At 41.7% G+C, this 22,506-nt stretch overlaps 4 non-coding genes and 1 pseudogene across 4 annotated transcripts; 4 read left to right on the top strand and 1 right to left on the bottom strand.

The window, feature by feature from the left end:
• LOC130222303 (zinc finger protein 208-like) overlaps window positions 1–22,506 on the bottom strand; it is a 758,572-nt pseudogene that overhangs the window by 253,293 nt on the left and 482,773 nt on the right.
• Window positions 5,088–5,161, top strand: trnan-guu (transfer RNA asparagine (anticodon GUU)). The gene has a single exon. It is a non-coding gene; the product is annotated as a tRNA-Asn (tRNA).
• trnan-guu (transfer RNA asparagine (anticodon GUU)) lies at window positions 6,169–6,242 on the top strand. Its single transcript has one exon. It is a non-coding gene; the product is annotated as a tRNA-Asn (tRNA).
• Window positions 7,648–7,721, top strand: trnan-guu (transfer RNA asparagine (anticodon GUU)). Its single transcript has one exon. It is a non-coding gene; the product is annotated as a tRNA-Asn (tRNA).
• trnak-cuu (transfer RNA lysine (anticodon CUU)) lies at window positions 12,425–12,498 on the top strand. Its single transcript has one exon. It is a non-coding gene; the product is annotated as a tRNA-Lys (tRNA).

Genomic DNA, 22,506 nt, shown 5'->3' with positions numbered 1-22,506 from the left:
GGGCGGAAAAGACAGTCTATAGGCCTATACATAAAGGAATAATTGCACCAACAGCATCTCTAAGTACAGTATACTTATTGCAGATGCACATGATTTTGATCAAGGGTAAAGTATTAGGAAAAATTAAACAGCAAGGAGATTGGTCTCCTTATTAAATGCAGTGATTAGTGAGTTTTGCCTATGTTACATCGTGCTAAATATAATGTGAGGAAAGGGACAGCAACCAGTACCTTAAGTGACATTCAAGCATTTAGTAATGAGGGTTTTGAGGTTATACTAAAATGAGTACAAGGCAAGAAATACATGTTTGTACTACTTAACAGGTTAGGATTAAAAACAGGTTGTGGTGATTAATTATATTTCTAATAAGAAAAACTATGATTTCTACATCTGGAATAACATCAGAAATAATTTCAAATAATGGGTGTGCATTATAAGTATTTAGTGTAATTGAAGTAAACTAAAAATAGCTAAATAAGTAAATGAATAAGCAAACAAAAAATAAAAATGTTAAAGAAGTACTGTTAATTAAGAATAAATCAAAGGCTAGAGTGAAATTATCATGCACAATCACAAGGACTGGTCAAAAGCTACAAGAAGATCCATTAGGGCCAAAGCTCTTTTTAAAAATATGTGAAAATGCTAAACTTGATTAAGTTTGGATTATTAAACTAGACTGATGTGTAAACAGATGCTTAATGAGCTTTTACATGTACACTAACAGAAACAGGAACTTAACACTGCATGGAACGCTAATGTCCTGTCTAATACATTGGCAAATAAGAATTTTGTCTTATAAGAAAACTAACTGCCATGTATGAAGCTATTCATTCACAGGAACAGAACAGTGAACGACAGAAGGAAGGATGTTCCTGCTGCTGCTGGATGATGATGCAAATGAAAGCTAGAGGTAACTTCTCCAAAGGTAAAGGATTATCCCAGTCTGATGGAGTCAGACAAGAGTATCCAACAATTGACTTCTTAATTTTTCTTGGAAAGGGGTGAATATCCCACAACAAAATGAAGGTAAAGAACAATCGTCTGAAGAAAAATATTGTACAAAATTCAGTATACTGTACTGTGACTGCCCATTTTGCCAGGCCCAATGTCTTGATATTATAGGAAGCACCAAATTTACATTAGAGAACAATGGTATTAGGTTGAAAAAAAGAAAGCAAAGACAATGAACATTAAAGTTCAAGCAACAACAAGAGAGATTCCCACAAATATGCAATAAGAAATTAGAATATGAATGTTATAATCAAACAAGTGGATCGACAAATGTGAGAAAATTTAAAAGGAAATTGTGCAATAATTTGCCATTTGACTGACAAATGTGGGGAAAAGAAAATGTTATATGCAAACCTTCCAAATGGCTACAGCTACAATAAAGAATATAATGTTGCCAGTTTCAGAAAAAGGCGATAGGACGGCTAACAGCACACTGGTAATTGCACTGGACAAATGTCCAATTGCCAAGATGATTTCCCTTAATACAACAATATGAACAAATAGCAGACTACTACTGGATCTATGGAAGGGGAATATTACACCCCAACATTCTATTGAAATGGAAAGGGATTTGTACTAGAGTTAAACTAATACAGGAAGTGATAATAACTGATTGAGTTGAAGAGCAAAATGACATACAAAGACAGCAGAATTGGAAGCATCGAGTTAAGAGACATATACACCTGACTCAGAAAGTTCACATTGGCCAACCTAGTGTAATACCAGATGAGTTTAAAACTAGAGATATAGCAAAGAAGGACTTGACCTCTATAATAGTGTGGATAATTGCCAATGACAATTTTTACAGTGGATTAACTACATTTATTACAACCAACAAAGATTTATAAAGTACACAAATGATGACGTTAAAGTATTAGGAGAATAATTGGCCCTAACAAATAAAATGGCTTGGTAAATCACTGCACCCTTTGCTGCTCCTATATTCCAAATAATACTGCCACAAGTGGGATCTTTCACTAAAAGTCCTGCGAAAATTGGAAAATCTGAGGAAAGAAGTAAAAGAGAATGCTGGAGAGGATAAGAGAACTTTAGTGACTAGTTTGCCCTCCATATATGGATCATTAGGACAATAGTTGCGTTGGACAATAATTAAGATTGAATATTCAAAAGAATTGCTATATTTGTTTTTATTCTCTTTCTCTGTGTTATCCCTCTTCTCAGATTTATAGCTAAAGCTTGCTGCCAAACAGATGGTCAATGTACGAGTTAATAGAACTGTGCATGACTGCAGAGACCATGTCTATGAAGTTCTTGGGCCAGATTTGAACATTTGATGAGTTTTGAGAACAATTACTACCCTAATTTCTTTCATCTTTAATGTCTTAAAAATAATAATAATATAATTCTTTAGCTTTTTACTATGTCATAAGGCTTTAAATCCCAAAGAGAATGGTTTTAAGCACGGCATCATCCTAATACAGGAAAATGCAATAGAATGGACTGAACTGAAAGATTGTGTAATCATTTTAAGACCAGTTTACTAGTATAAAATTCTGTGTATATAGGAGTTCATCAAAGCTGCCGGAGCTGATATCAGATGTACACGAGGAAGAGAGGGAAGATGACTATGGGTCAAGGGACACTCCAGAATCCAGCAACAAAGGAGAAGAAGAGCAGAATCTACTGGAGGTTTAAAACCCCACTGTCTGCTCCAACACCAGACAGTACTCAGAAGTACCTCTGGCGACGTGGGATGAAACATCAGATATAGTTCTTTACAGGCGCTATGAATGTTTGCAAAATATTGAGATTTTCTCTTGTGTGTTGATTAATCAAGTATATATGTTATATAACCACTGCTGTGAGCAAAGCTGACAAAGCATATGTTTTAACATGACTAATAATTATTGAGTGTTGAACTCCCCAAGAAAGTATTTAGTTAGGGAGAGTGGGATCTTTTACTCCTTCTAAAGCCAAAAGTGGAGGGAGATGTTTGGTTCCGTTTCTCCTCTGAAGTGCGGCGCAAGGATGCTGACAATTGATAAGGATGTAGATGGGCAATTTTTTGGTTGCACAAGACGTTAAAAACTGATGCGAATGTTAGATTCTTAAGTTGCACTTCAGTGAGGGATTTAGGAAAGGTACTTTTTTGATAAAGTCCCTGAGGGGGGATTTATAGTGTATACTTTTATTATGTAATCACTATATATAGTGGAACTTTTATATGTAATCACTATATAATCTGCCACTATTAAAATATATATTACTATTAAAATACACTGTTAAAACTTATAGAAATACCTATATTCAAGTAATGCAGAAGAGACATACAACATGCAGGGCCCTTATAATTGAGGGCCTTACAATTGAAGCACAGCAATGTCATTGCGCCAAAGTGAGAACATTATGACAGAGCGTATGCAATACATTTAGACAATGTATATGTTGAACAAGACAAAAACAACCCTCGCCAAAATAGCATACATAAGAGAATAATTTAGAAAGTATGAAACCACATGATCCTATGCAAACACATGATTGTAAGCACATGCTATATGACCTTTAAGATATGTAAAACAGAAAAACATACAGCCATTAATTAAAAAGCTAGGATCCTATTGGAGCCGGGAATAGGGTGATGTTAAATCATATCTCATGATACCTATGGATAAGAAACTGTATATAAACTGTGGGTTTTTGGACATTGAGTGGGAGAGAGCTCGACTCGACCATCTCTGCTGTAACAATAAAACTGCTTCAACTTGAGAACTTCGAAGACCTCAGCCTCTTTTTGAAACCTAGAAGATGTTTTTCGAGATCCAGCGCAACTTTCCACTACAGTTGAGCCACACGTGGGTGTTGTGTTACCTTTCTCTCTCTCTTTCGGCAGCTATCATTTGGGTTCATCCAGCAGACCAAGTGAGACAAAGTTCAGCGTTTCTAACTACAGGTGATTTGGTGTCTGAGTCTCTGTGGTGCAATCGGTAGCGCGTTCGGACTGTTAACTGAAAGGTTGGTGGTTCGAGCCCACCCAGGGACGAACCAAGGCTTGTGCTGCCTTGCAACTGCTAACACGTGCACCCGGCAATGATCCTGGGCCACGTGCTGTCTGGCGTTACAAGATGACATCAGGATTTAACAGAAGTTTGTTGTCCAGTGCCTGTATTGGCCAATTTTTTTTATTCAGTTGACTTAAAAACACCATTAAACTTTACACAGGTAGGGACGGTATTGATCAAAACAGTGACTTTCTCTTGAATGAGCATCTCACAAGCCCTGTCTGGCGTTACAAGATGACATCAGGATTAAGCAGAAGTTTGTTGTCCAGTGCCTCTATTGGTCAAGTTACTTATTCCAGTTGATTTAAAATCAGCATCAAACTTACACAGGTAGGGAAGGTATTGATAAAAACAGTGACTTTCTCTCGAAGGAGCATCTCACAAGCCCGCCTAGCTCAGTTGGGTAGTGCATGAGACTCTTGATCTCAGGGTTGTGGTTCAAGCCCCATGTTGGGCGTTTCTGTTACCTTTCTCTCTCTCTTTTCGGCAGCTTTCATTTGCATTCTTCGAGCATACCTATTGAGGACAAAGTTCAGCATTTCTACTACCAGTTGGATTGCTCTCTAAGCCTCTGTGGTGCAATCGGTTAGCGCGTTCGGGTGTTAGCCGAAAGGTTGGTGATTCGAGCCCACCCAGGGACGATCGAAGGCTTTTGCTGCCTTGCAACTGCTAAACACGTGCACCAGGCAATGATCCTGGGCCACGTGCTGTCTGGTACGTAACAATGATGACATCAGGATTTAGCAGAAGGTTTGTTGTCCAGTGCCTAGGTCGGGCCAAGTTTACTTATTCCAGTTGATTTAAAATAAGCATCAAACTTTAAACAGGTAGGGAAGGTGTTGATAAAAACAGTGGCTAGAATGAGTGTCTCACAAGCCCGGTTAGCTCAGTCGGGAGAGCATGAGACACTTAATCTCAGTGATGTGGGTTCGAGCCTCACATTGGGTGTTTCTGGTACCTTTCTCTCTCTCTTTTCGGCAGCTTTCATTTGGCTTCATCCAGCAGACTAAGTGAGACAAAGTTCAGCGTTTCTACTACAGTTGGTTTGGTGTCTAAGTCTCTGTGGCGCAATCGGTTAGCGCGTTTGGCTGTTAACCGAAAGGTTGGTGGTTCGAGCCCACCCAGGGACGAACGAAGGCTTTTGCTGCCTTGCAACTGCTAACTCGTGCACCGGGCAATGATCCTGGGCCACGTGCTGTCTGGCGTTACAAGATGACATCAGGATTTAGCAGAAGTTTGTTGTCCAGTGCCTGGATTGGCCAAGTTACTTATGCCAGTTTACTTAGAATGAATGTATCAGAAGCCCGGCTAGCTCAGTCGGTAGAGGATGAGACTCTTAATCTCAGGGTCGTGGGTTCGAGCCCGACGTTGGGCGTTTCTGTTACTTTTCTCACTCTCTCTTTTCGGCAGCTTTCATTTGGATTCTTCGAGCATACCTATTGAGACAAAGTTCAGCATTTCTACTACAGTTGCAATGCTCTCTAAGTCTCTGTGGCGCAATCGGTTTGCGAGTTCAGCTGTTAACTGAAAGGTTGTTGCTTTGAGCCCACCCAGGGACGAACCAAGGCTTTTGCTGCCTTGCTACTGCTAACACGTGCACCGGGCAATGATCCTGGGCCACGTGCTGTCTGGCGTTACAAGATGACATCAGGATTTAGCAGAAGTTTGTTGTCCAGTACCTGTATTGGCCAATTTTTTATTCCAGTTGACTTAAAAACACCATTACACTTTACACAGGTAGGGAAGGTATTGATCAAAACAGTGACTTTCTCTTGAATGAGCATCTCACAAGCCCTGTCTGGCGTTACAAGATGACATCAAGATTAAGCAGAAGTTTGTTGTCCAGTGCCTCTATTGGCCAAGTTACTTATTCCAGTTGATTTAAAATCAGCATCAAACTTTACACAGGTAGTGAAGGTATTGATCAAAACAGTGCCTAGAATGAGTGTCTCAAAAACCCGACTAGCTCAGGTGGGAGAGCATGAGACACTTAATCTCAGTGACGTGGGTTTGAGCCCCATCTTGGGTGTTTCTGTTACCTTTCTCTCTCTCTTTTTGGCAGCTTTAATTTGGGTTCATCTAGCAGACCAAGTGAGACAAAGTTCAGCGTTTCTACTACAGTTGGTTTGGTGTCTGGGTCTCTGTGGCGCAATCGGTTAGCGCGTTCGGCTGTTAACCGAAAGGTTGGTGGTTCCAGCCCACCCAGGGACGAACCAAGACTTTTGCTGCCTTGCAACTGCTAACACGTGCGCCAGGCAATGATCCTGGGCCACGTGCTGTCTGGCGTTACAAGATGACATCAGGATTTAGGAGAACTTTGTTGTCCAGTGCCTAGGTCGGCCAAGGTACTTGTTCCAGTTGACTTAAAATCAGCATCAAACTTTACACAGGTAGTGAAGGTATTGATCAAAACAGTGCCTAGAATGAGTGTCTCACAAGCCCGGCTAGCTCAGGTGGGAGAGCATGAGACACTTAATCTCAGTGACGTGGGTTTGAGCCCCACGTTGGGTGTTTCTGTTACCTTTCTCTTTCTCTTTTGGCAGCTTTCATTTGGGTTCATCCAGCAGACCAAGTGAGACAAAGTTCAGCATTTCTACCACAGTTGGTATGGTTAATCTGAGTCTCTGTGTCACAATCGGTTAGCGCGTTCGGCTGTTAACCGAAAGGTTGTTGCTTTGAGCCCATCCAGGGACGAACGAAGGCTTTTGCTGCCTTGCAACTGCTAACACGTGCGCCGGGCAATAATCCTGGGCCACGTGCTGTCTTGCGTTACAAGATGACATCAGGATTTAGCAGAAGTTGTTGTCTAGTGCCTAGGTCGGCCAAGTTACTGTTCCAAGTTGACCTTAAAATCAGCATCAACTTTACACAGGTAGTGAAGGTATTGATCAAACAGTGCCTAGAATGAGTGTCTCACAAGCCCGGCTAGCTCAGGGTGGGAGAGAATGAGACGCTTAATCTCAGTGACGTGGGTTTGAGCCCCCCGTTGGGAGTTTCTGTTACCTTTCTCTCTCTCTTTTTGGCAGCTTTCATTTGGGTCATCCAGCAGACCAAGTGAGACAAAGTTCAGCATTCTTCTACCACAGTTGGTATGGTTAGTCTGAGTCTCTGTGTCACAAATCGGTTAGCGCGTTCGGCTGTTAGCAAAAGGTTGTTGCTTTAGAGCCCATCCAGGGACGAACGACGGCTTTTGGTGCCTTGCAACTGCTAACACGTGCACCGGGCAAGATCCTGGGCCACGTGCTGTCTGGCGTTACAAGATGACATCAGGATTTAGCAGAAGTTTGTTGTCCATACCTGTATTGGCCAATTTTTTATTCCAGTTGACTTAAAAAACACCATTACACTTTACACAGGGTAGGGAAGGTATTGATCAAAACAGTGACTTTCTCTTGAATGAGCATCTCTCAAGCCCTGTCTGGCAGGTCCAAACCGATGACATCAAGATAAGCAGAAGTTTGTTGTCCAGTGCCTCTACTTGGCCAAGTTACTTATTCCAGTTGATTTAAAATCAGCATCAAACTTGACACAGGTAGGGAAGGTATTGATCAAAACAGTGACTAGAATGAGTGTCTCACAAGCCCGACATTTCTACCACAGTTGGTTTTGTGTCTAAGTCTCTGTGGCGCAATCGGTTAGCGCTTTCGGCTGTTAACTGAAAGGTTGGTGGTTCGACCCCACCCAGGGACGAAACGAAGGCTTTTGCTGCCTTGCAACTGCTAACACGTGCACCGGGCAATGATCCTGGGCCACGTGCTGTCTGGCGTTACAAGATGACATCAGGATTTAGCAGAAGTTTGTTGTCTAGTGCCTGGATCAGCCAAGTTACTTATGCCAGTTTACTTAGAATGAATGTATCAAAAGCCCGGCTAGCTCAGTCGGTAGAGCATGAGACTCCGTAATCTCAGGGTCGTTGGTTTGAGCCCACGTTGGGCGTTCTGTTACTTTCGTCCCTCTCTCTCTCTTTCGGCAGCTTTCATTTGGATTCTTCGAGCTACCTATTGAGACAAAGTTCATCATTTCTACTACAGTTGCAATGCTCTCTAACTCTCTGTGGCGCAATCGGTTAGCGAGGTTCAGCTGTTAACTGAAAGGTTGTGTTTGAGCCCACCCAGGGACGAACCAAGACTTTTGCTGCCTTGCAACTGCTAACACGTGTGCCAGGCAATGATCCTGGGCCACGTGCTGTCTGGCGTTACAAGATGACATCAGGATTTAGCAGAAGTTTGTTGTCCAGTGCCTAGGTCGGCCAAGTTACTTGTTCCAGTTGACTTAAAAACACCATTACACTTTTCACAGGTAGTGAAGGTATTGATCAAAACAGTGACTAGAATGAGTATCTCACAAGCCCGACTAGCTCAGGTGGGAGAGCATGACACTTAATCGCAGTGACGTGGGTTTGAGCCCACGTTGGGTGTTTCTGTTACCTTTCTCTCTCTCTTTTGGCAGCTTTCATTCGGGTTCATCCAGCAGACCAAATGAGACAAAGTTCACCATTTCTACCACAATTGGTTTGGTGTCTGAGTCTCTGTGTCACAATCGGTTAGCGCGTTCGGCTGTTAACCGAAAGGTTGGTGGTTCGAGCCCACCCAGGGACGAACCAAGGCTTTTGCTGCCTTGCAACTGCTAACATGTGTGCCAGGCAATGATCCTGGGCCACGTGCTGTCTGGCGTTACAAGATGACATCAGGATTTAACAGAAGTTTGTTGTCTAGTGCCTAGGTTGGCCAAGTTACTTGTTCCAGTTGACTTAAAAACACTATTACACTTTTCACAGGTAGGGAAGGTATTGATCAAAACAGTGACTTTCTCTTGAATGAGCATCTCACAAGCCCTGTCTGGCGGTACAAGATGACATCAAGATTAAGCGGAAGTTTGTTGTCCAGTGCCTCTATTGGCCAAGTTACTTATTCCAGTTGATTTAAAATCAGCATCAAACTTTACACAGGTAGGGAAGGTATTGATCAAAACAGTGACTAGAATGAGTATCTCACAAGCCCGACTAGCTCAGGTGGGAGAGCATGAGACGTGGGTTTGAGCCCCACGTTGGGTGTTTCTGTTACCTTTCTCTCTCTCTTTTGGCAGCTTTCATTTGGGTTCATCCAGCAGACCAAGTGAGACAAAGTTTAGCATTTCTACCACAGTGGTATGGTTAGTCTGAGTCTCTGTGTCACAATCGGTTAGCGCGTTCGGTGTTAACCGAAAGGTTGTTGCTTTGAGCCCATCTAGGGGATGAACAAAGGCTTTTGCTGCCTTGCAACTGCTAACAAGTGCAACGGGGCAATGATCCTATGCCACGTGCTGTCTGGCGTTACAAGATGACAATCAGGATTAGCAGAAGTTTGTTGTCTAGTGCCTGGATCGGCCAAGTTACTTATGCAGTTTACTTAGAATGGACTGTATCAGAAGCCTGGCTAGCTCAGTCGGTAGAGCATGAGACTCTTATCTCAGGGTCGTGGGTTCAAGCCCCACGCTTTGGCGTACTCTGTTACTTTTCTCTCTCCTCTCTCTTTTCGGACAAGCTTTAATTTGGATTCTTCGAGCATACCTATTGAGACAAAGTTCAGCATTTCTACTACAGTTGCAATGCTCTCTAAGTCTCTGTGGCGCAATCGGTTAGCGAAGTTCAGCTGTTAACTGAAAGGTTGGGGGTTCGAGCCCACCCAGGGACGAACAAGGCTTTTTGCCTGCCTTGCAACTGCTAAGACGTGTGCCGGGCAATGATCCTGGGCCACGTGCTGTCTGGCGTTACAGAGACATCAGGATTTAACAGAAGTTTTGTTGTCTAGTGCCTAGGTCGCCAATTACTTGTTCCAGTTGACTTAAAACACACCATTACACTTTTCACAGGTAGTGAAGGTATTGATCAAAACAGTGACTAGAATGAGTATCTCACAAGCCCGACTAGCTCAGGTGGGAGAAGCATGAGACACTTAATTGCCAGTGACGTGGGGTTTGAGCCCCACGTGGGGATTCTGTTACCTTTCTTTCTCTCTTTTTGGCAGCTTTCATTTGGGTTCATCCAGCAGACCAAGTGAGACAAAGTTCAGCAATTTCTACCACAGTTGGTATGGTTAGTCTGAGTCTCTGTGTCACAATCGGTTAGCGCGTTCGGCTGTTAACCGAAAGGTTGTTGCTTTGAGCCCATCTAGGGATGAACAAAGGCTTTTGCTGCCTTGCAACTGCTAACACGTGTGCCGGGGCAATGATCCTGGGCCACGTGCTGTCTGGCGTTACAAGGTTGACATCAGGATTTAACAGAAGTTTGTTGTCTAGTGCCTAGGTCCGGCCCAGTTACTTGTTCCAGTTGACTTAAAATCAGCATCAAACTTTACACAGGTAGTGAAGGTATTGATCAAAACAGTGCCTAAAATGAGTGCCTCACAAGCCCCGGCTAGCTCAGGTGGGAGAGCATGAGACACTTAATCTCAGTGACGTGGGTTTGAGCCCCACGTTGGGTGTTTCTGTTACCATTTCTCTCTCTCTTTTCGGCAGCTTTCATTTTGGCTTCATCTAGCAGACCAAGTGAGACAAAATTCAGTGTTTATACTAACAGTTGATTTGGTGTCTGAGTCTCTGTGGCGCATCGGTTAGCGCGTTCGGCTGTTAACCGAAAAGGTTGGTGGTTCGAGCCCACCCAGGGACGAACCAAGGCTTTTGCTTGCCTTGCAACTGCTAACACGTGTGCCGGGCAATGATCCTGGGCCACGTGCTGTCTGGCGTTACAAGATGAACATCAGGATTTAGCAGAAGTTTGTTGTCTAGTGCCTGGATCGGCCAAGGTTACTTATGCCAGTTTACTTAGAATGAATGTATCAGAAGCCGGCCTAGCTCAGTCGGTAGAGCATGAGACTATTTACTCTCAGGGTCGTGAGTTCGAGCCCCACGTTGGGTGTTTCTTGTTACTTTCCTCTCTCTCTCTTTTTAGGGCAGCTTTCATTTGGATCTTCGAGCATACCTATTGAGACAAAGTTCAGCGTTTCTACTACAGTTGCAATGCTCTCTAAGTCTCTCTGGCGCAATCGGTTAGCGAGTTCAGCTGTGTAACTGAAAGGTTGTTGCTTTGAGCCCACCCAGGGACGAACCAAGGCTTTTGCTGCCTTGCAACTGCTAACACGTGTGCCAGGCAATGATCCTGGGCCACGTGGTGTCTGGCGTAACAAGATGACATCAGGATTTAGCAGAAGTTGTTGTCCAGTGCCTAGGTCGGCCAAGGTACTTGTTCCAGTTGACTTAAAATCAGCATCAAACTTTGCACAGTAGTGAAGGTATTGATCAAAAACAGTGCCTAGAATGAGCGTCTCACAAGCCCGGCTAGCTCAGGTGGAAGGCATGAGACACTTAATCTCAGTGACGTGGGTTTGAGCCCCACGTTGGGTGTTTCTGTTACCTTTCTCTCTCTCTTTCGGCAGCTTTTATTTGGCTTCATCTAGCAGACCAAGTGAGACAAAGTTCAGTGTTTCTACTACAGTTGGTTTGGTGTCTGAGTCTCTGTGGCACAATCGGTTAGTCGCGTTCGGCTGTTAACCGGAAAGGTTGGTGGTTCGAGGCCCAACCCAGGGACGAACCAAGGCTTTTGCTGCCTTGCAACTGCTAACATGTGTGCCAGGCATGATCCTGGGCCACGTGCTGTCTGGCGTTACAATATGACATCAGGATTTTAACAGAAGTTTGTTGTCTAGTGCCTAGGTTGGCCAAGTTACTTGTTCCAGTTGACTTAAAAAACACCATTACCACTTTCACAGGTAGGAAGGTATTGATCAAAACAGTGACTTTCTCTTGAATGAGCATCTCACAAGCCCTGTCTGGCGGTACAAGATGACATCAAGATTAAGCGGAAGTTTGTTGTCCAGTGCCTCTATTGGCCAAGTTACTTATTCCAGTTGATTTAAAATCAGCATCAAACTTTACACAGGTAGGGAAGGTATTGATCAAAACAGTGACTAGAAATGAGTACCTCACAAGCCCGACTAGCTCAGGTGGGAGAGCATGAGACACTTAATCGCAGTGACGTGGGTTTGAGCCCCATGTTGGGTGTTTCTGTACCTTTCTCTCTCTCTTTTTGGCAGCTTTCATTTGGGTTCATCCAGCAGAACAAGTGAGACAAAGTTAGCATTTTCTACCACAGTTGGTATGGTTAGTCTGAGTCTCTGTGTCACAATCGGTTAGCGCGTTCGGCTGGTTAACCGAAAAGGTTGTTGCTTTGAGCCCATCTAGGGATGAACGAAGGCTTTTGCTGCCTTGCAACTGCTAAACACGTGCACCGGGCAATGATCCTAGGCCACGTGCTGTCTGGCGTTACAAGATGACATCAGGATTTAGCAGAAGTTTGTTGTCTAGTGCCTGGATCGGCCAAGTACTTATGCCAGTTTACTTAGAATTACTGTATCGAAGCCCGGCTAGCTCAGTCGGTAGAGCATGAGACTCTTAATCTCAGGGGTCGTGGGTTCGAGCCCCACGTTGGGCGTATCTGTTACTTTCTATCTCTCTCTTTTCGGCAGCTTAATTTGGATTCTTCGAGCATACCTAGTGAGACAAGTTCAGCATTTCTACTACAGTTGCAATGCCCTCTAAGTCTCTGTGGCGCAATCGGTTAGCGAGTTCAGCTGTTAACTGAAAGGTTGTTGCTTTGAGCCCACCCAGGGACGCACCAAGGCTTTTGCTGCCTTGCAACTGCTAACACGTGTGCCGGGCACTGATCCTGGGCCACGTGCTGTCTGGCGTTACAAGATGACATCAGGATTTAACAGAAGTTTGTTGTCTAGTGCCTAGGTTGGCCAGTTACTTGTTCCAGTGACTTAAAATCAGCATCAATCTTTACACAGGTAGTGAAGGTATTGATCAAAACAGTGCTAGAATGAGTGTCTCACAAGCCCGGCTAGCTCAGGTGGGAGAGCATGAGACACTTAATCTCAGTGACGTCGGTTTGAGCCCCACGTTGGGTGTTACTGTTACTGTTACCTTCTCTCTCTCTTTTCGGCAGCTTCATTTGGCTTCATCTAGCAGACCAAGTGAGACAAAGTTCAGCGTTTCTACTACAGTTGTTTTTGTGTCTGAGTCTCTGTGGCGCAATCGGTTAGCGCGTTCGGCTGTTAACCGAAAGATTGGTATGGTTCGAGCCCACCCAGGGACGAACCAAGGCTTTTGCTGCCTTGCAAACTGCTAACACGTGTGCCGGGCAATGATCCTGGGCCACGTGCTGTCTGGCGTTACAAGATGACATCAGGATTAACAGAAGTTTGTTGTCTAGTGCCTACACTGTAAAAATTAAAGGTTCCTGGAGGCACTTTTTGGGGGTTTTCACATTGCCACACCGGCGGAACCCTCTAAAGAACCTCTAGGCCCATTTCAAAAAAGGGCAGTTCTTTGAGGAACTTCAAGGTTCCTGGAGGAACCCTCTTATTAACACTGTAAAATGAAAGGTTCATGGAGGCACTTTTTGGGGTTCTTCACATTGGCCACACCGGCAGAACCCTCTAAAGAACCTCTAGGCACCATTTCAAAAGGAGCAGTTCTCTGAGGAACCCTCTTATTAAGAATGACCAGGAACCACCTTGGGTGCTTTGAAGCACCATTTTATTTTTTTAATGCTTGTTTTTCCTATCTCTCTTAATTCATGGTTTGTGCAAACATGTTTAATCACAAATTCAATAGACATCTATCTATCTATACATGTTTATAGATTTTTTAAAAATACAATCACATTTTTCATAAATAATCACTTTTATTAATCAATAAACATCACAATTACATTCACATAATATGATTAATAATGTAATATACATTTGAATGCAAACAATCAAATTTAAATAATGTCTAGCAATACCAGCCAGCAACATCTTTAGCTGTCCACTGCTTCACATTGGAGGTGTCACTATAAAAGAAAACTAAAAAGTAGTTAACCTGAGAAGTTGTGGAAAACAAAGGCAATTCACAATATCCCAGATGCCTTTTTTTTTACTTATCAAGACATATTCACAAAAGATATGCAGACCATTTCTGAATAACAAAAGGAAACATCAATAAAAGTAGGAATTGTCTCAATTTATATAAAAGGATTTTTTTCACCGTTTGCAGATTGCCCATATACATCAATAAAGGCAAAATCCATAGAATGTAAACCTCTCAAATATGTGAGCACAAGCAGAAATAAGACAACACAAAAGCTGTCTGAAACCACTCCCTCATTAGTGCACCCCACATATTTTCCCACTCATTCACACAGATAATGCACTATAATTTTGAGTGTACTGCATTTGCAATATTGTTATTTTATTCAGGTTGTAGTTAAGCTTTTTTTTTAAATTAACCATTAGTTGATTAAAAACACATTAAATAAAGAGAAAATTATATGAGTTAAAAATTTAAATCAATTATGCATGAAGGTCAAATATTTTTTGGACTAAATTTAAGTGGCCTTTGAAATACAGAAATTAATATTACAGGGCTCAACAATAAGTTTTTACAATAATACAATGTAAAAACATGTATATACAGTACTTAAGTGCATTGTACCATATTATTAATTTAACTTTAAGTACTGTGGTTAAGGTGCCTTAATATAAAGTTGGTCTTGTTTTTTAAAATATATAAATGAAAGTAAAGCAGTCTGTCAAGTTTACATTATTTTGCAAATTGTTTTCTACATTAATGAAATATATATTACAAACTCGATTAATGTAACTATTTAGAAGAAAATGCCTTGTTTTACTGTAGTTTTAGAGTTAGGGTGCAGCTATTTTGGAATGTCGCTGTGTCTGACGTCACGGGGATGGTTCCGTTCCCTCAACTGAACTGATATCGTGGAAGTAATGGACTGAACATGGAGACTGAAAAGCCTAATTTAACACAATGTGTGAAGTTGTGGACATGCATCGCAGAGCTGGTACAAATACAAGGAACAGACTTCCTTACTACAGACTAAAATCTAAACAGACTAAAATCTAAACTTTTTTTATATGTCTACTATTTTTCTTTTTTTTTTTTTTAAATACTGTTCATTTGATGTACTTTGGTCTACTCTCACACACTGGTGCAGCGCTGCCTGGCACGGTGATTTACATTCAGACTAATGCAACGATTACAAACGACTTCTGTTTGAACATGAACAGAAGTGAGGGGCTATATAGTGAAAAGTGAAAGTACCCGCCTTCATTACGTCAGTACCAGATCTTGTTAAAAACATTGAGGGCAGTCAGGGCATCGTAATACAGAGAGTGGACCAAAGCACATCAAACGATCGGTAATAAAAAGACAAATTTAAAAATGTATAAATGTATTTTTATGTTTCAGACATACAGTTCAAGTCAGAATTATTAGCCCCATTGAAGTATTAGCACCCTTGTTTATTTTTTTCCCTAATTTCCAAATATTTTAACACATTTCTAAACATAGTAGTTTTAATAACGCATTTCTAATAACTGTTTTATTTTATCTTTGCCATGATGAGTAATAATATTTTACTAGATATTTTTCATAACACTAGTATTCAGCTTAAAGTGACATTATAAAGGCTCAACCAGGTTAATTGGCAGGTTAGGGTAATTAGGCAAGTTATTGTATAACGATGGTTGTTCTGTAGACTATCAAAAAATATAACTTAAAGGGCTAATATTTACCTTAAAATGGCTTTTAAAAAATTAAAAACAGCTTTATTCTAGCTGAAATAAAACAAATAGAGACTTTCCTCCAGACGAAAAAATATTATCAGACATACTGTGGAAAATTTCCTTCCTCTGCTAAACATCATTTGGGAAATATTTAAAAAAGAAAAAAAAAAAATTCAAAGTGAGGCTAATAATTCTGACTTTAACTGTAAATGTAATGCTTGTATTTGCACTAGCTCTGTGATGCACATCCAAACTTCACGCATTGTGTTAAATTAGGCTTTCCTGTCCCCAGTTTCAGTCCATTACTTCCACTGTATCTGTTCAGCTGAGGGAACGGAACCAACCTTGTGACGTCAGACAGTGATATTCCAAAATAGCTGCACCCTAGCTCTAAAAATATAAACTATTGTAGAACATGCTCTTTCTTCTTCAATAATGGTTACAATAATAGAGTTTGTTTATTATATTTTCACTAAACGGGAAATCAATTTACAAATGAATGTAAACTTGACTGAGTGCTTTCACTTCCACTTTAAAGGGACAGTTCACCCAAAAAAGTTAATTCTGTCATGCATTTACTCAACCTTCACATGTTTCAATCCTGTTTAAGTCTTTTCATCTGTTGAACTGAAAAACAGAAAACCTATAACCACAATCCATACCTTTGTTATACTGGTTATAATTTATTTTTAATGGTTAAAAATGTTCAGCTTTAAATCAAAATATAATGTTTTGCGCTCAACTAAAGAGAGAAAACCAAACAGGTTTGGAACATATTAGGGGTGGGTAAATAATGACAAAATTTTAATTTACTTTAAACCATGTTTATTTGTGAGGTGGTATTATTAAATCACTACTTTGTAAAAAAAAGTATAATTTGGTGGACACTTTATAAATATTATTTAATTAACAATTATTAATTTTAAATGTATTACCCAAGCATTATGTTGCTTTATCTAATAATAAATATAATTTAAAATTCAAGTTCAACGTGGCTTCGTTTTAAACTAACATACTGTAGTTCATTTTGTTAAGCCAGGTTTCAGTAAGACATTAAGATTAGGATTATTAGTGCATTAAGATTGTTGTTTGTTCATTTACAATACGTGCGTTAGGTGCAAGTGGCCTGACGTTTGAAGAACACCGAACTTAAAAAAAAAAAGAAAGTATTTTCACTTATTTGCCATTTTTCTGGTTTGATTTTAATGGATTTGTTTAGAGAACACATAGTAAATTAAATTCTGATCTAATAATACGAGGAACAGACAGTTTCTATGAAGTTAGCCAGATATGCATTACTGTGATTAAAGTGGGGGATGAGCAAAAGTCTACATGGCTAAATGTGGTTTTTCACTTACTAGTCAAAGCATCCTGAAGATGTTGTCCAACAGGAATTCAGCTCCAGTACTGCTGTGGTGCAGCCCATCAGCATGGGAAAGCCTAGGACGATCCTAGAAAAGATTCCAATTGTTAATAAAGAGCAGATTTTGTTCTTCACACCATGTTAATAGCCATTCATTTAGAGCAAAAAGTCCTACTTGAACCTTTCATGTCCCACAGCAGTAAGTAGAAAGCTGTCCAGAAATGATGATCTGCATTGCAAGTGAAGTGCATCGGACCGTTTCAATCTGGCCTCTGCTACCTGGATTGATACAGCAAACTTAAATTCTAGTCTATATCTGTCACAATGATTTCACACATATATGGATACATCAGAAACAAGCAAATGAGAAAATAAGTGAGTGATTTGTAGACACTTAAAAGGTAAAAGTTTAATGTCATTAGTTCAGTGTTACCCAGCTGGATAATGATTATCAAATAATATTGTTTGTTAATGAAGATATTTTACATTTATTTCCAATTCAGTTAGTTACTTAAAAAATACTTACATTGAGGTGACTCAAAACGGCAGTCTGAGAGAATACTGAACAATTTCAGGGGTTTATGTGGATGTTCTGAGAAGGAAAAAAGCAGGCTTTAGGTACATTATTGTGTGAATGAATAAAAAATGTATTGAAGTACATAACTTAGACACAATTTGTCACAAACAGGTAACTGTTGAAGAAACGCAAATAATAACAAATGCGTATATTACTCACAAACAATATAAGGAAAGAATATTAGATAGCATCGCGGCTAGAAAATAATATAAGCGACCCTTCTCAAGACATTTGCTACACACTGTAGATATAAGGGAAGACAATAAATAAATAAATATATTTGTGGAAAAAAAAAGCCGTCTAATAAGCAGTACGAATGTATAACGTTATCTGTTTAATTTGGGAAAGTAACGGTCGCTTGCAATGGCTTTCATGGAAGCTTCGTGTTCAACGACAATAAAATATTTCGACATAAAATCAATATTTTACATCACAACATTGTTTATACTTTGTGTGAGGTAGACGTGTAATTTGAGTGATTATGTAGATCCAGCTGATGGTTAGTATCGCAAAATAATAATTTTCACACAATCTTATACAACAGCAATCGCTTCACGAGACGTTCCTAAAACAGGTTACACGACATAAATGATGCGTGTAAGTGTAGATATTTATGTGCAAAATCGTACCTAATTTGTATATTTATTTTGCCAACTTACTCACCTCTGTGTGTTAGAGATGACAAGCAGTCACGAAATGGAGGAAAGGAGCCGTTACAAAGCGCTATTTGAAAACGCTCCTGCTACCTGCACCTGCACCTGCGCGTGCACGATGCACGTACACGATGATGCGGCGTCTGCGTCATGTTTATATTATTTTGTTAGTTCCAGTTAAATTAGTATTTTTTTTTTTGGCAACACAATTAATTCCATTCCATAATCCAAGAAACAGATGAAAAAAAACATTTAATTCAGAAAAATTAAAATGTACAAAATACTGCATTCAGTAGAAGAGTTATCTTTGTTGGTTTATCAAACAACAAACTGGAGGAATACTTTTATTAATAAACCAGAGCCCATAGCCTATATACTAAAGTTTAGTAATATTTTTCATGAGTGGATTTTTGAAGAACTGTGTTATATAGTTCTATTTTTACAAGAATAACAACAACAACAACAACAACAACAACAATAATAATAATAATAATAAATAATAGCTTAATATTATTATTATTGTTAATATTATTATTGCAGCAGTTGTTGTTGTTATGATTATTGTTTTAAATGTCAAAATTCAAGGTCTAATGAGGTTAAGTGACAGAAAATGGAATTAGTCCCCTATAATAATTATCATTTCATATTGTACGAGCCTGTGCATGTTTTGTCTCTTTTTTTTCCCTTTGTTGTGGCTCATTTGTATTTATCCATCCAAAATTATTTTACATTTTCTAATTTTTTTCACATTTCCCAGTCAAGCCTCCTAACTGCAATCAAGTTAACATTTAGACTCTAATCATTGATATTCTTGTGTTCACAGTGAGTGCCACCACAAAAAAAAGAAAAACAAACACCAAATTTCATATCATTCTAAAAGCACAAATAACTAAGTAAATATTAAGTAAATGAACATCCATCTCATTTTCTGGTCTCCACAATTGTCTATTTAATTATAACAAAAAAAAATATTTTGGTTCCTTTAAGTGCTAGCTTTTAGAGGAGAGATATACCAGGAACCATTATATAAGTTCATAGATCTTTCAGTAACTCTTTTTGAAATTGAGTTCCTCCAATAACTTTCAAAGTGCTTTCGAGGTCTTAGTGTAAGGAAACAGTGACTCCAGACCCTCAGTAATTGACAAAAAAGTGCTTGTAGGATCCCAGGTACTGCAAAAGGGTCCTGCAAGCACTGCAAGACTGTCAGTGTTCCTCAAGGAAACCCCTTTTTGAGAGAAAGAGCTTTGAGGCACGTAAAATACATGGTGAAGTCCTTGAGTACTCAACAGAGTACTTGAAGCACCTTTACTTTTTAACAGTGTAGGTGGTTGCTAAGGTGTTGCTAGGTGGTTGCTAGGCGGTTGCATAAGGTGTTGCTAGGTGGTTGCTAAGGTGTTGCTAGGTGGTTGCTAGGCGAGCTTGCTAAGGTGTTGCTACGTGGTTGCTAGGGGGTTGCTAAGGTGTTGCTAGGTGGTTGCTAAGGTATTACTAGGTGGTTGCTAAGGTGTTGCTAGGTGGTTGCTAGGCGGTTGCTAAGGTGTTGCTAGGTGGTTGCTAAGGTGTTGCTAGGTGGTTGCTAGGCGGTTGCTAAGGTGTTGCTAGGTGGTTGCTAGGCGGTTGCTAAGGTGTTGCTAGGTGGTTGCTAGGCAGTTGCTGAGGTATTACTAGGTGGTTGCTAAGGTGTTGCTAGGTGGTTGCTAAGGTGGTTGCTAGGCGGTATTGCTAAGGTGTTGCTAGGCGGTTTCTAAGGTGTTTTAGGTGGTTGCTAGGCGGGTTGCCTAAGGTGGTTGCTAAGGTGGTGCTAGGCGGTTGCTAAGGGTGTTGCTAGGCGGTTTCTAAGGGTGTTTTTAGGTGTTTTGCTAGGCGGTTGCTAAGGTGTTGCTAGGGGGTTGGTAGGTGGTTGCTAAGGTGTTGCTAGGTGGTTGCTAAGGTGTTCCTAGGTGGTTGCTAAGGTGTTGCTAGGTGGTGCTAGAGGCGGTTGCTAAGGTGTGTCTAGGTGGTTGCTAGGCAGTTGCGAAGGTATTACTAGACGGTTGCTAGAAGGTGTTGCTAGGTGGCTGCTAGGTGTTGCTAGGTGGTTGCTAGGCGGTTGCTAAGGTGTTGCTACGGGTTGCTAGGCGGTTGCTAAGGTGTTGCTAGGTGGTTGCTAAGGTGTTGCTAGGTGGTTGCTAAGGTTGTTGCTAGGTGGTTGCTAGGCGGTTGCTAAGGTGTTGCTAGGCGGTTGCTAGGCAGTTGCTAAGGTTTACTAGGTGGTTGCTAAGGTGTTGCTAGGTGGTTGCTAGGCGGTTGCTAAGGTGTTGCTAGGTGGTTGCTAAGGTGTTGCTAGGTGGTTGCTAAGGTGTTGCTACGTGGTTGCTAGGCGGTTGCTAAGGTGTTGCTAGGTGGTTGCTAGGCAGTTGCTAAGGTATTACTAGGTGGTTGCTAAGGGTGTTGCTAGGTGGTTGCTAGGCGGTTGCTAAGGTGTTGCTAGGTGGTTGCTAGGCGGTTTGCTAAGGTGTTGCTAGGTGGTTGCTAGGCGGTTGCTAGGGGTGTTGCTAGGTGGTTGCTAGGGCAGTTGCTAAGGTATTACTATGTGGTTGCTAAGGTGTTGCTAGGTGGTTGCTAAGGTGGTTGCTAGGCGGTTGCTAAGGTGTTGCTAGGCGGTTTCTAAGGTGTTTTAGGTGGTGCTAGGCAGTTGCTAAGGTGTTGCTAGGCGGTTGCTAGGTGGTTGCTAAGGTGGTTGCTAGGGCGGTTGCTAAGGTGTTGCTAGGGCGGTTTCTAAGGTGTTTTTTAGGTGGTGCTAGGCGGTTGCTAAGGTGTTGCTAGGTGGTTGCTAAGGTGTTGCTAGGTGGTTGCTAAGGTGTTGCTAGGTGGTTGCTAAGGTGGTTGCTAGGGCGGTTGCTAAGGTGTTGCTAGGTGGTTGCTAAGGTGTTGCTAGGCTGTTGCTAGGGTGTTGCTAGGTGGGTTGCTAGGCAGTTGCTAAGGTGTTGCTAGGCGGTTGCTAAGGTGTTGCTAGGTGGTTGCTAGGCGTTTGCTAAGGTGTTGCTAGGCGGTTGCTAAGGTGTTGCTAGGCGGTTGCTAAGGTGTTGCTAGGTGGTTGCTAAGGTTGTTGCTAGGTGGTTGCTAAGGGTGTTGCTAGGCAGTTGCTAAGGTATTACTAGGTGGTTGCTAAGGTGTTGCTAGGTGGTTGCTAAGGTGGTTGCTAGGCGGTTGCTAAGGTGTTGCTAGGCGGTTTCTAAGGTGTTTTTAGGTGGTTGCTAGGGCGGTTGCTAAGAGTGTTGCTAGGCGGTTGCTAAGGTGGTTGCTAAGTGTTGCTAGGCGGTTGCTAAGGTGTTGCTAGGCGGTTTCTAAGGTGTTTTTAGGTGGTTGCTAGGCGGGTTGCTAGGTGTTGCTAGGTGGTTGCTAAGGTGTTGCTAGGTGGTTGCTAAGGTGTTGCTAGGTGGTTGCTAAGGTGGTTGCTAGGCGGTTGCTAAGGGTTGCTAGGTGGTTGCTAAGGTGTTGCTAGGCGGTTGCTAAGGTTTTGCTAGGTGGGTTGCTAGGCAGTTGCTAAGGTGTTGCCTAAGGCGGTTGCTAAGGTGTTGCTAGGTGGTTGCTAGGCGGTTGCTAAGGTGTTGCTAGGCGGTTGCTAAGGTGTTGCTAGGCGGGTTGCTAAGGTGTTGCTAGGTGGTTGCTAAGGTGTTGCTAGGTGGTTGCTAAGGTGTTGCTAGGCGGTTGCTAAGGTGTTGCTAGGTGGTTGCTAGGTGGTTGCTAGGTGGTTGCTAAGGTGTTGTTAGGCGGGTTGCTAAGGTGTTGCTAGGTGGTTGCTAGGCGGTTGCTAAGGTGTTGCTAGGCGGTTGCTAACGTGGTTGCTAAGGTGGTTGCTAGGCAGTTGCTAAGGGTGTTGCGGGGCGGTTTCTATGGTGTTTTAGGTGGTTGCTAGGGCGGTTGCTAAGGTGTTGCTAGGTGGTTGCTAGGCAGTTGCTAAGGTGTTGCTAAGGTGTTGCTAGGCGGTTGCTAAGGTGGTTGCTAAGGTGGTTGCTAGGCGGTTGCTAAGGTGTTGCTAGGCGGTTTCTAAGGTGTTTTTAGGTGGTTGCTAGGCGGTTGCTAAGGTGTTGCTAGTGGTTGCTAAGGGTGTTGCTAGGTGGTTGCTAAGGTGTTGCTAGGTGGTTGCTAAGGTGGTTGCTAGGCGGTTGCTAAGGTGTTGCTAGGTGGTTGCTAAGGGTGTTGCTAGGCGGTTGCTAGGTGGTTGCTAGGCAGTTGCTAAGGTGTTGCTAGGCGGTTGCTAAGGTGTTGCTAGGTGGTTGCTAGGTGGTTG

Source organism: Danio aesculapii, chromosome 4, assembly GCF_903798145.1.
Source record: "Danio aesculapii chromosome 4, fDanAes4.1, whole genome shotgun sequence".
Taxonomy (NCBI): domain Eukaryota; kingdom Metazoa; phylum Chordata; class Actinopteri; order Cypriniformes; family Danionidae; genus Danio; species Danio aesculapii.
The sequence above is the reverse complement of the archived record's forward strand: the minus strand, read 5'-3'. Positions and strand labels throughout refer to the sequence as shown.